Here is a 12,760-nt window from a genome sequence, read left to right on the forward strand (position 1 = left end):
GCCATTCCTTTCTGGCTCTGTGAACGTGTGCTTTCCGAACTAACTCTCCAACTCAGTGCAGCTGAGTTAATCTAGTGCAGGCTCCAAGTATTAACATAGTAATAGCGCGTGCTTCAGAGAGTGCAAAGGCTGCGATGAGACAGTGAGAAAGAAGTGTTTGACATATGAGACGATCCTCAACCAAATCAGGACACAAAGAGGATACTGGGGGCAGTTGGAGAGGGAGAAACGTGCACTGGCAGCAGCAAAAGTCAGAGGTCAGATTCGAGGACACATTTCTAGTGCGTGTGGCATCAAGCTAAGCCCTGTCTGCTTATTCATACATCTCTTACACACTGCTTCCCTGTCACATTCTCTGTAGCACTTGGCTCGCCCCTCCCCCTGTGCTCTTCATCCACCATTTTCCCCCCCTCTCTTCCTCAAATCCCATCCATGGCTCCTGCCTTCATCCTCCCATCCCTCCCCCGTCTTCCTCTGCCTGATTTAGACCTCTTGCCTGAGAGGAACATCAGAGCACAATGGGTTAGTGCAGGCTGAGCTTAAATGGAATGAGAAAAGCGGAAAATTCCCTTTCATGACCAGATACAGGCTGTGTGAGGGTGAATGGAGGAGAGGGCGCCGGGACAAAAGGAAGTGTAGACAGAGAGGGGAACGCTGGCTGATGGAGCTATGGGCAGGGAATGTTATATAGGCTAAATGATGCAGGTGTAATGTTTGTTGCATAATCCTTGACTAAATCGTGGCCATATCTCGGGCAGATCTCTGACGGAAACAGAAACAGGCTTGGTACCAGCATGGAAGACTGTGAGTTGCCTAAGTGAGTGGTGGCCAGAGAGGCTGATGGCGCAGTTGGGCAGCCTCGAGTCTGTCAGTCTACCCCAGGGCAGCCTTGGGAAAATAGTTCCAAAAACCTAAACCTAGGGCTGTTGTTAGTATCCTATGAGATCTCACAAAGGCTCTTTGAGAATGAGTGACAAAAGTTTCCTCTTGTCATTCTTTTGTATGTCCTCAGACGGTCAGTGTTTTGGGCAGCTGGTCAGTATGTGGTCCACAGTTTGTGACACCACATTGACACTGGGCACTGTCCGTGAGACCCCAGCGCAGCAGTGTGGTCTATTGCTTACGGGGCAGATGCTGGCCAGATACATCTGTGGGGTCCTTAATGAACCGGTGCAGCCTTGATGTTTACAAAGATTTCCACTGGTCCCTCCATTTCGTTTTTGACCCAGGTAGACTTGGGCTGGCCAGTAAGGGGGCGGTGAGATTTAAGGCGAGTAGACTTTGGGGTGTTAGCGACCGTCCTCTTATCACTGTTTGATTGGGATTGGCTCAACAAACCGTGCCATATTAATCTGGTCACTGAATAATTACTCTCTGAATATTCTTCATCGCTGCTCTGGATTCGCAACATCCCCTTGGTTCCGCTCATGTGCTTTATCTGTTTGCCCATCGTCGGTTGGATGATCAGGTTTGTTGCTTTTTAAAATGTTTTTATTTATTGCATTGTACAATTCTGCACATCTTCATTTTAGAGGGACAATGACGTTGAATTCATTCATTCATAATGCAATCAGTTTTTGACACACGTGTGAGTAAAGTATTTCTCATCAGCACAAACGTCATCTTGTGCTGACAGAGAAGATGTTAACCTTACCCCAGTTTTTCTTCCATGTGAATAAGTCCATAATTAGTGAGATGACATAAACATGACAGTTAAATGTCCAATTCTACAAACTGCCATCTATCTTTATATGAATCAATGGAATACATTATGACACTATGCAACCAGTAGAGATTGGAATATGTCAAAACAACCCTTATGAGAACATTTGGCATTTGTGGCAACCAGTTGGCTAAATCAATAGAGAACGATACGTTTCTCCCACATCGCAAAAATGTCCTTTGTGAATTGTCCATTGTTTTAAATCCACTTAAGTCACAAATCCTCTCCGACAGTAAAAGTGTAAGTATAATATAACAGTGCATTGGTGTCCCAACAGAATCATTTAAATTAGAAATAACTCAGTCAATATGAGTATAAAACGCTCGCTGGTGAGTGATATTTCAGGACTTTCTTGTTTAATTAGCATTCCCTAAGGATTATTTCCCACGGTGCTGTCACAACGTTCATCTGTGATAGAAGTCTCAATTGAGTCAATGTGTTATATATATTTCCCTCAGTGGTAATGGTGCGGGTATGTTTTTTTTGTTCAGCTTCTTGTAGTGATCCTGCAGTTGGCCTGAAGCCCAAGCATCTGTAACATCTGCTCATCTGAAAGTCATCTACCGTGAAGCATCTACACATGGTTTGTCAGAGAAACGACAGATGAAGGATTTTACATTTGGTCCATTATGGTTTTGTTTTTTTATCAAGTTTTTTTTTAACAAGAAAATAATACACTATGCATTACAATACAACATTGCTGTCTGTCTTTGGGGCAATAGGGTCAGTCATTTTACCATGAAATAAATTATGTGTTCTAATAGCCCAAATGACCATTTTATTTCACTGTTAAGATACTCAATGGAATAACCTCATTTGTCAAAAAAATACGAGACAGTGATGAGCTTCAGCCAAGTCCGGTCAGAGTGTGGGATGCAACGTTAGGCCCGGGAGCCAAATCTGGCCCACCAGCATAAAACCTTTGGCCCACAAGAGGATTTTGAAGAAATTAGTCAGAGCCCAAATACGTGATAAAGGACTCTAAAATGTGGAAAATACGGTCAATATTTTCACATTTTCTGGCAAAACACCCCATTAGGTCATATATATGATGTACAAAACTAATATTTTTAGAAAAAATGTGCTTTACTTTGGGCTACAATTGTGAGTTTTGGCCCTTGCCGTTTTGGCAAGAAATGCGGCTGTCCACGACACAAACTCTCCTAATCCTGTTTTAGGTCAAGCACAAAATGCTGCACCTGATTTCTCTCATTCTCAGACAGTGACAGAAGCAGAAAGTTAAATTTAAACTCCAACTTGTTGTATAGCTCTCACAAATCCTTCCACACATTATGATTCTTCACATGGAAGAATATGCACACTTTACACATTTCTATGCTCTATACATTAAAATGCTTACTAATATAATGCAGACTGTAATTAAACTCTGGATGGTGGGCGACTCTAATATAGGAAAGGCCTCTATACTGCCTCTGCTTTTCTGTTTCACACATTTTTACACAATTGGCACTTTTCAGATCAAGATTCAATCAAACAGTATGACAAGAAAAACAAATCTTAATATTGCGTACTTGGAGGCTTGGCTTGCAGCACTTAACACATGCAAAAAAAAAGGGTCCCCCCACTAAAAAAAACTATCAAATAAATAAAAAATGAAGAACAAATCCAATAACACCTTCACAGATTTTTTCATCCTCATCCTCCCACGTGTGTGATCATGCTAATAACATGCATCCATCTCTCCTGGTTGCATAAGCCGCCCCCAGCGAACGTGCAATGCCAAGTTTGGACCTCAGTGGCGTTACTGTCATACACCGTAACATGTAACATGTAGCCTCACTATGCACACAGAAGTAATCGCTATAAACTTTTCGATTTCAAAACACTTGAACCCGAACACTCACACCAAAAACCCGCCTCGATTCAGTATTAGCTTACTCTCGTGAAAATGTAGAGTACACAAACTGAAAGGGAGCAGCAGACTGTAGACAGAGCATGTTTTTATTTTGGACTTGCTCCTGCAGCCATTTCTGCCTTACTGACCCCACTCGTATCAAAACATCCTCATGGAGAGTGTGTGTGTGCGTGTGTGTGTGTTTGTGTGTGTTATTTGGCTTTGCGTGCCTGTCTGCCTATTAGTCACTGGAAAGCCAAGAGCACTGATGCTAGCTCATAATGGTCTCCGTGGACATACTCAACGTGAAAACAGCTGAACGTGAAGCCTTGTGGAGGTTGGGACAGATTGCGATGGGGGCGGATGATGCCTATATGTGCAGACATGTGTGTTCGCACTCATTGCCAACACTCTTCTTCTGTGGCTATTAATAGGTGTCCAGTGTTTGTTTCCACTTATTTTGTTGCATAACGAATGCAAATGAGGTGAATTATATGCATATTTCATTTACATGGTCAGTGGTCTTCAAAGTATGCCTCAATGACACAGTAGTGAGCTACATGACCCCTGACCTGTAAAATAATTCTATCGTTAAATAAACATTCTATATACATTATGTCTTTCATTATTGGGGGAAAAAACAGATGCTGGAGGGAATGTGCACTGCAAATACCGATAGTATACCAGGTTTTCGTCTGTATTAGTTAGTTTGCAGAATCAGGGAAAAAAAGAAGAGGAGATGGGTAATGCCATGGCAGAGACCAGTTCATTCAAAATGTCTACACTGCAAATGGGACATTTAAGCTATGATGACCTCTCTGACCTGGCTAGCTCTTTCTGCTGCCACTCAAAACAAAGCCTCTGACCTCATCTGATCAGGGCCCACACATCAGTGCCTCTGAATCCCAGTTATCCTTCGAAGCCTCATATCAGTCAACGCCGAAGATGCATTTGCAGTGGTTTAGGAAGAGGTCGTGCTGCTCCACATGTGAGGAGGGCCATGAGTCATTCAGTCAGAAGTGCTGCACGTGCCTTGGGGTGAGGGAGGCGGGGCTAATCGCCCTCATCCTGTCACTTCCTGTGTTCCTCTGTGAGCTCAGGTTCTGGGGAAGCATACACAGTAGACCACACACAGATCAGGTTCAAAACTGCGGCGCCTGCTTTGGGCTCAGGGGCCTCAGATGGCCCACACAGTGAACTAAAAGATTTGTCTTGTACCTTCATTATTTCACAAGTTAGTTTTTGTTGTTGTCATTTACACATGTGGCTACTGTGGGTGACTTGTGTCTGTGGGAAAAGCACCCCTTACATCTTTTTGAATGAAATTGGAGTACCATAAATAAATAATTTATCAAGGAAGGATTACGTAAAATATGGTTATTTAAATACATGGTTATTGCAAAGAAGACAGTCTCCCAAATGCTACTTAAGATGAAGACGTCTGCTGCAATGGGAAGTTTTTCATCACATGGAGGAACCTAAAATCCAGGTTTATTATCATATGCATGTGACTGAAAATATTAGTGATAAAGCATGAATGCCAGTTTTACCTGTTCACTTCACACAATAGATTTTTTTGCAGAAGACAGCCACACAGAATGTTGTGTGCTGCACAGCGGTCACCTGTGTGTGTCCCAGGTGCTGGAGTTGAAGGGTAGAGCAGACTTAAGCGCCTGAGTGATGAAGGTTGCAGGAGAGGGCTCCTCTTTCATTCCAGTGGCATCACTTTCAATAAGGGGCAGACAAAACAAAATGCAGGCTTTTTTCAGCTTGTTAATTCATTCTTGCAAAGAGGTGTCTCAAGACATGTTCTCACTGCTCCAACATAAGATCAGATCATTGCCAGGCTAGTGAGTCCACATGACGGCTGCTTCCGAATATTCAAACAGGGTGGTCTCTTTTTTCCTCCAAGCTCGCGTCCTCTGCCAGAGGCCTAGAAGCTTGAGGGTTCTGCGCAGTATCTTTGCTGTTTCTAGAACTGTACTTTTCTGGACCGAGATGTCTGATGTATTTCCTGGGATCTGCTGTAGCCACTCCTTCAGTTTGGGGGTCACTGCCCCGAGTGCCCCAATGACCACGGTCGGGCACTATTGATGCCTTCACCTTCTCCAGCTCTTCTCTGAGCCCCCGGTATTTCTCTAGTTTCTCGTGTTACTTTTTCCTGATGTTGAAATCGCTTGATATTGCTATGCCAACCACAGCGGCTTTTCTCAGCTCTTTGTCCACCACCACAATGTCCGGGTTGGTTTGCCATTACCACCCTGTCCGTCTGTATCTGGAAGTCCCACAGGATCTTGGCTCGGTCATTCTCTACCACCTTTGGAGGTGTTTCCCACTTTGACCTTGGGGTTTCCAGCCCATACTCTGCACAGATGTTCCTGTACACTATGCCAGCCACTTGGTTATGGCGCTCCATGTAAGCTTTCCCTGCCAGCATCTTACACCCTGCAGTTATGTGCTGGATTGTCCCAGGGGCTTCTTTGCATAGTCTACACCTGGGGTCTTGTCTGGTGTGGTAGATCTGGGCCTCTATTGCTCTGGTGCTCAAGGCCTGCTCCTGTGCAGCCATGATGAGCCTCTGTGCTGTCCTTTAGTCCGGCTCTGTCTAGCCATTGGTAGGATCATCTTCCCATTGTCTGAGACATTCACTGAGCACGTCGTGGCTCTCACGCTCACTAGTCCTCGGCCTCCTTCCTTACGGCTAGCGTACAGTCTCTGGCTGCTGGATCTGGGGTGGAACCCTCCGTGCATGGTTTGGAGCTTTCGTGTCTTAACATCTGTGGTCTGTGTCTCATCCTTTGGCCAGCTTCTTACTATTCCTGCAGGGTATCTGATTACTGGCAGGGCGTAGCTGGCTTCTTAGGACCTGCCTTACTCTTTGGAGGTATTTGGCTGTAGCCGTTTTCCTTGTCACCTCTTCAAGGTTGCCATTTGCTAGCAACCTATAGTATATATATCACTCACACACTCAAACACACTCTTACACATCCTGGCCTATTGTACATGTTTTCAGTGGTAGGGAAAACCGGAGTACCCAGAGGAACCCTATGCAGAAACGGGGAGAACATGTAAACTCCACACCGAAAGGATCCAACCCAGCACCTTCTAGCTGTGAAGCACGAGCACTATTCGCTGTCCTGCCAAATATAATTAGATGGTGAAATTGGGGACTGGAGGTTGTGGATTAGCTTCCTTCAGTGTGAGCAATCCATGCTTTTCCCACCATGCTCTGACCAAGTTACAGTATGTTAATTGAGTCCACTCCCATGTTTCCCCAACATTTCAATTTGATTCTGTTTATGCAAAGTATGTTCCTACTAAAAGTGACGGCTGAATTTAATTTGAGTTTTTTGGCATTTACTCAGATGAGGTTTTTGCCCTATAGCACAATATTGTGTTAGTTTTACGAGAAATGGTGACAGTGTGTCAGATTGTTCATACAGCCCACAATAATCAAGTAAATCACTGTTCCGGAGAGAGCAGCACTTGTATAATGTAACACCATGTAGCAGAGCCGAGCCGTCTCACACCTTTAGCCTTCTCATATCGAAGATCAGACAAGGCAAGATGTGTCTTGTTCCAATAACCAATTGTATTTGGGATTTGACATCTATCTAGTTGTGAGATTCTACCTTTTTGGGATTGTGGAATATCTTATCAGAAGATCTCAAAAGGTGTTGAAGTTTAAGATTTTATGCAAAACAGTAAATTGATGTTTTACCCCTATAGCTCACTTTTCATTTCTATGCTGATAAGAGCCAAATTTATGTGCCTTTATAAGCATAACATGGTTATTGTGCCAACAGTTTTAAAGTGTATTGAGGAAAGTAAAGCTTGGATGTCCTTAAACTTTCTTCATTTTAGTAATAGATTTGTCGTTGTTTTGTCCAAATGATGCTCCCTCCTCTCATGTGAATTCATGTATAAGATACATGGAGAAAGTCAGGCTGGACGGCATTAGGTCCACATCTAAAACCCACATTGACCAACCTTGGGGTGAAGTGCTCTGAAACTCGATTCACAGATTGGCTCTGTTTAAGACCAGTTTTTATCAGCTCAGACAACTGCCTAAAACAAAGCCATTTCATTACTGCCATCATTCACTCATTTATTACGCCTGCCTGCAACTTGTCTTTGCAGTGTGTGGCTCCCAGTTTCTTGTCACATTGATTTTAAAATCCTTTTGTTTTTAAATGACTCCATGGTCTTGCCCTCCAGTGTCTGTCCGACATACAGCCTTGCTCTCCTGCACGCCACCTCAGGTCAGCACATCACTCTTTGTTGGAAAAATAATTTTTAGCTGTTGGTCCAAAACTGTGGAACCCAGGACATTTAACAAAATTAATCTTTTGTTTTCTTGCCTTAAAGCACATTTTACCTCTGGTTTTCAAGACAGCTTGCAACTCTGACTTTTGAATGTGTATTATTTGTTGTCTTTTTAAAATGTCTCAGCACTTTGGTTAACTCTGTTAATCTTAAAAGAACAGGCCACCGCTTTTACATACTGAGATGTGTTACGTTAGACGAGTTGATGTGTACCTGTCTGGTCTTTGCGGGTGCGCTCATTCACACAAATGTTGTTAGCATTTAGCCTCTCCCAGCATAGGTATAGCTCCAAACTGGGGTGAAGTTAGAAGCTACCAAGCTGTTCCACATTTTCCCTATTTAAATACAGTTACGTGAGCCTTTACATGATCCAAGTCTAGATACACAAAATAGTACTTTGACGATATTACTGCACGGACATTGAAGTAATCCAGGTGTTATTACGCCTCCCAATATAGTGCCCCATTTTATCCACTTAGAACATCGAAATGTTTAGTTTTGCGTAACGAACAGCTTGGTAGCTTCAAACTTCACTCCAGTTTGGAGCTATACCTTTGCTGGGAGAGGCTAAATGCTAACAACACTTGAACATATCTCACACACAAGAATATATCTCAGTATGTAAAAACAGTGGCCTGTTCCTTTTAAGTACACAACAAATACTGTTGTATTGGATATCATTTCTGACTGATAACTACGACTGTTGCCGTGTCAGAGGCTGCCTGCTGGTCAAGTCAAATTGAGAGGACAAAAGGTTGTGTGTGCATATTGCTTTGTTTACATTACCTAGTTCTCTAGTTCACTTACATCCCAAGGTTCAATAAATATGAATGAATGAATACATTATTTTTATTTTGAACATGTGAGCAACACAACACACCTCTACAAATCATTTGAGCATAAAGGAGGTTACACATCAATAAGAACAAAAGCAAACTTGTTTACAAATGCACATGTCCAAAAAGGAGTGGGAAGAAGTTTAACTAAGTATCAATAAAATGCAGCATTCTATATTGCCTCGGTCCTGCTCTAACATGAAGCAAATGCTGACGAAACCCCTGAAAATGGTTCATATGCTCTACTGACTCAAGCCTGGCCCCAAAGGCAAACTCATCATCTTCAGCCCGGTTGGAACACCGCCGTCCTTTCCTTCCCCTCCATCGGACCTTTACTCACTCAATTCAATTAACTGGGGCGCAATCAGAGTAGCCGGTTACGTCATACGCTGCCCAAGTTGAAGGTACGGCGAACTGTCCACTTTTTTGTGAAATTTGTGAAATCCATGGCTCGTAAGGGTTGGTGAGGATGTGGGACTTATGCGACAAGCTGCCTGGAGATGTTAGCTTGGTGACACGTGACTCAGATGGCTCCGCTCACAGTCAGTCATGAAGAGTGTCTGTAACGGCCTGTCTCTGTGAAGCCAGGCCTGTCAAAGTCCCACGGCACCTGGCACATCGCCTCAAAGGTGCTGCTTCTATTAGCATGTGCAGAAAAGCCAGTCATATTCGACTAGAACCCTGCCATACAGTACAAAGGAAAATGGAATAATGCTGGCAAAAAGGTGCATCATGCTTAGGTGAGGCATGAGTTATTGACGTACTTTGTGAGTGCTCATGCAACTAAGTGCTGTCATTCCTGTTCTTTCACTACCATAGGCATTAAGGAGGAGAGTATTTCTGCACAGTGAGACACGTCATCGGAAACAGGCTGCTATGAATACACGGTTATAGTAATGCTCAGGGTTATAGAGAAGGCGGGTGTGTGGTTACATACTCTTTAATATGATTGTGTAGCATAGGCTTTAACACGAGACGTCATTTATCAAAAATATATATATATATATTCGATCAAATTTAAATCTTTCCACATAAAACAATGGAGGATATGCTCTGACTAATATAGCAAATAATGTAATTTATAAATATGCTTCTGCTCCATTAACCTTTGTCAGAGGAGTCACATGTAAAGAATGTGGGAAAAATGGTTACTTTGAAACCCACAATCCACACTAGCTTCGAAACAGCTTGAAGCTCAGGGTCCTAACATCCATAAACAGCAACTGCATTTTGTGAACCTGAACATTACTCTCAGCTGTAAGCAGTGAAGATACTGCACAGACCCCTCAAGACCCCCACCTCCTCCTAGAGGATCCAAGCTTGGAGAAAAAAGTGACCACCTGTGGAGGGTGAGGAGGAGTTTTATATGTATTTGCATTCTTCTGAAAGACGGTATACATGTTAGGTTCCACATTAGTCATCTGTCTCCCCTGGCCGTCGTACCCTCCGCCTCCTCCTTTGATCCATCTCACAATTAAAATGGGCATTAGAGCCACCTGAGTCATACTCAATGCTGCTGCCCACATCTATATGTGGGGCTGATGAGTAATCTGAATTACTGCAGAGGGGGAAATTAAGGGAGAATAAGAGAAAGAAGAACTAGTCCAGAAAGCACTTTTTAATCCTGTGTTTCAAAATACAATCAACTGAAATATATTTCACAGTAAACAGAAGACTATGACTCAGGTGACCATCACCTCAAAGAAAAACACAAGCTTCAGTGAAGAGGTTACCAGAACATGGTGAAGTACAAGAGGCCGCAGGCTGAATAAACAACAGAGGTTTCATGTAATTCTTACATAACATGTATCACTGCACAAAAGCGACTATATCAGATGAACCATGGGTCAGACAGGAACCAGAAAAAGATGTTCTATTGTGTAGAACTTCAAAATTTCCTTTAATGTGCGCTGTTATTTTAGATTTTCACAAAAAAACACTAGAAACTTGCAGCTATATTGCAGTATGTCCTGACCGTAATGATTTGTCATTGCAACATCTCAGGCTAAAAATGTGGCATCCATTGTGCACTGACAATCCAGCACCACTCTACCTTTATTATAATAATATATGTAATATATATAATTTATTATTATTATTATTATTATTATTATTATTATTATTATTATTATTATTATTATTATTATTATTATTATTATTATTATTATTATTATTATTATGCATTAGTCTTCTATATAGCTTTTCAAGACGCCATAGCTGCCCTGGGGTAGATTGGCGGGAGTGAGGTTGTTAATCTGCGCCATCGGTCCCTCCGACCACCATCAACCTCTCTCTCACACACTACATTTACTAATTTTCTGACGTTCCAGCAATCTCCCATCCAAGCACCAACCAGGCCCTTTCCTGCTTAGTTTCCGATATCTGACGGGATCGGGCAGAGCAAAAGCAGTTTGGCTATTTTATTCAATTCCATTTTTGATTTGTTTTTGTTTTTTTGGCTGTTTCATTATTTGGCATCACTTTTTATTTGAAAATATTTATTATCAATTGACTGCAAAAACTTGCAAGCACCAGATAACACAAACCCATTTAAACTATCCACTTGTTCCTGCAGAGACAAAGAGGTCCATAGGAAATGGAGTAAAAAGTTTTACTGACATGTGTCTTTTCAAAACAATTGCCCTGATTAAGGGCAGTCAGTGGGAGGATGGCTGGGACTGCAATCTTCCATTGCATCCAGAGAGCCTCGTTATCTTTCTTGCCAATCTCATATAACCGGAATGTTGGAAAGGAAATGTTAATTTTCCTCATTTGTTCATCATTCATATTGGATATTATGTTTGTTCTAATTATAACGAGACAGAATTCAGCTACAATCATGCAATTAGGAGAGTCAGCATATGCACTCACTTGCACAGTAGAAACAGAGGCTGGTAGCATGCTGTTGTCATTACAATCATTTCAAATAACTATCTTTCATGTCTCCATTCTTACAATCACTGCAATAATCATGACCCAGCGGTGATCTGAGAGTCAAGTGCTACATTATTACTGCAGATGCAGTGTCAAATTCTGACAACAAAGGGTCAAAATAAAGGAGACAGGCCATGATCATAGAAGAGCGATAGCGACCACTGTGCATGGTTGTCTATTTGATGTCATGTGAAACATATACACATGTGCATTCACATGCACGTTGGCACAACGCATCAGTTTCATTTAATGTCAGAAATACAATGTCTGTATACAATGTATTTTCCATACCATTGTCCAGTGGGATTATCTAGTTTGGACCAAACCTTTGCTGTGGGACAGATGGCTTCCCATTTGTCTGAAAATATTGCTGTTTACAGTGGATTTTGTGGTTAAATCAGCAGCTGTATGGTGCCCAGGTTCTGCCACCGTGTGCCAGCAGGAGGTAGATGTTGTTTTGGCCAAACATTGTCAAACTTAGGTATTTGCATACCCCCACTTGTTGGGAGAAAAATCTCCCAATAACATAAAATGAGTAATTAATACAATGGTAAATATGGGATTGTCTTTTCCAAAGTGAAATTATAGTGTAATAGTTTTGAGAAGACCTTTTTGGGTGCTGTTCTACATGGTTTATTTGCTGCCTCCAAGGCATTTTGTGAACCTGAACATTACTCTCAGTTGGCTGCAGTTCCTCGAGTGTCACAACAGTTTATAGTCTGTCCTTTGTCGACTCTTGGCCGGAAAGCCTGGGTCACCACTGTGTTGAGAGAAGATACTGTATGTATACTTAACCTGTTCATCAATACATGTGTACATGATATCAGTGTTTACACATAGACATGCTTAAATCTACGAGCCCAGGCATCATAATGTTGCATTTTTAGAGATGTCTGTCAAGCTTGATACTATTACAAACGTGCCATCCTCTTCTACTTAGAAAGACTGGCGAGCAGCCTCCTGTTCATCTATAAAAAGTGTAATCAAACTCCTACCCCTGAGTGACAGCAAGCACAACGGCTTTTTAGTGTGAGACTGTAGCTCTGACTCATACTGTGAGCATAAATCTCACATCATCTGCCAGCC

This window comes from Gobius niger (genome assembly GCF_951799975.1).
Source record: "Gobius niger genome assembly, chromosome: 4".
In the NCBI taxonomy this organism is placed as follows: Eukaryota; Metazoa; Chordata; class Actinopteri; order Gobiiformes; family Gobiidae; genus Gobius; species Gobius niger.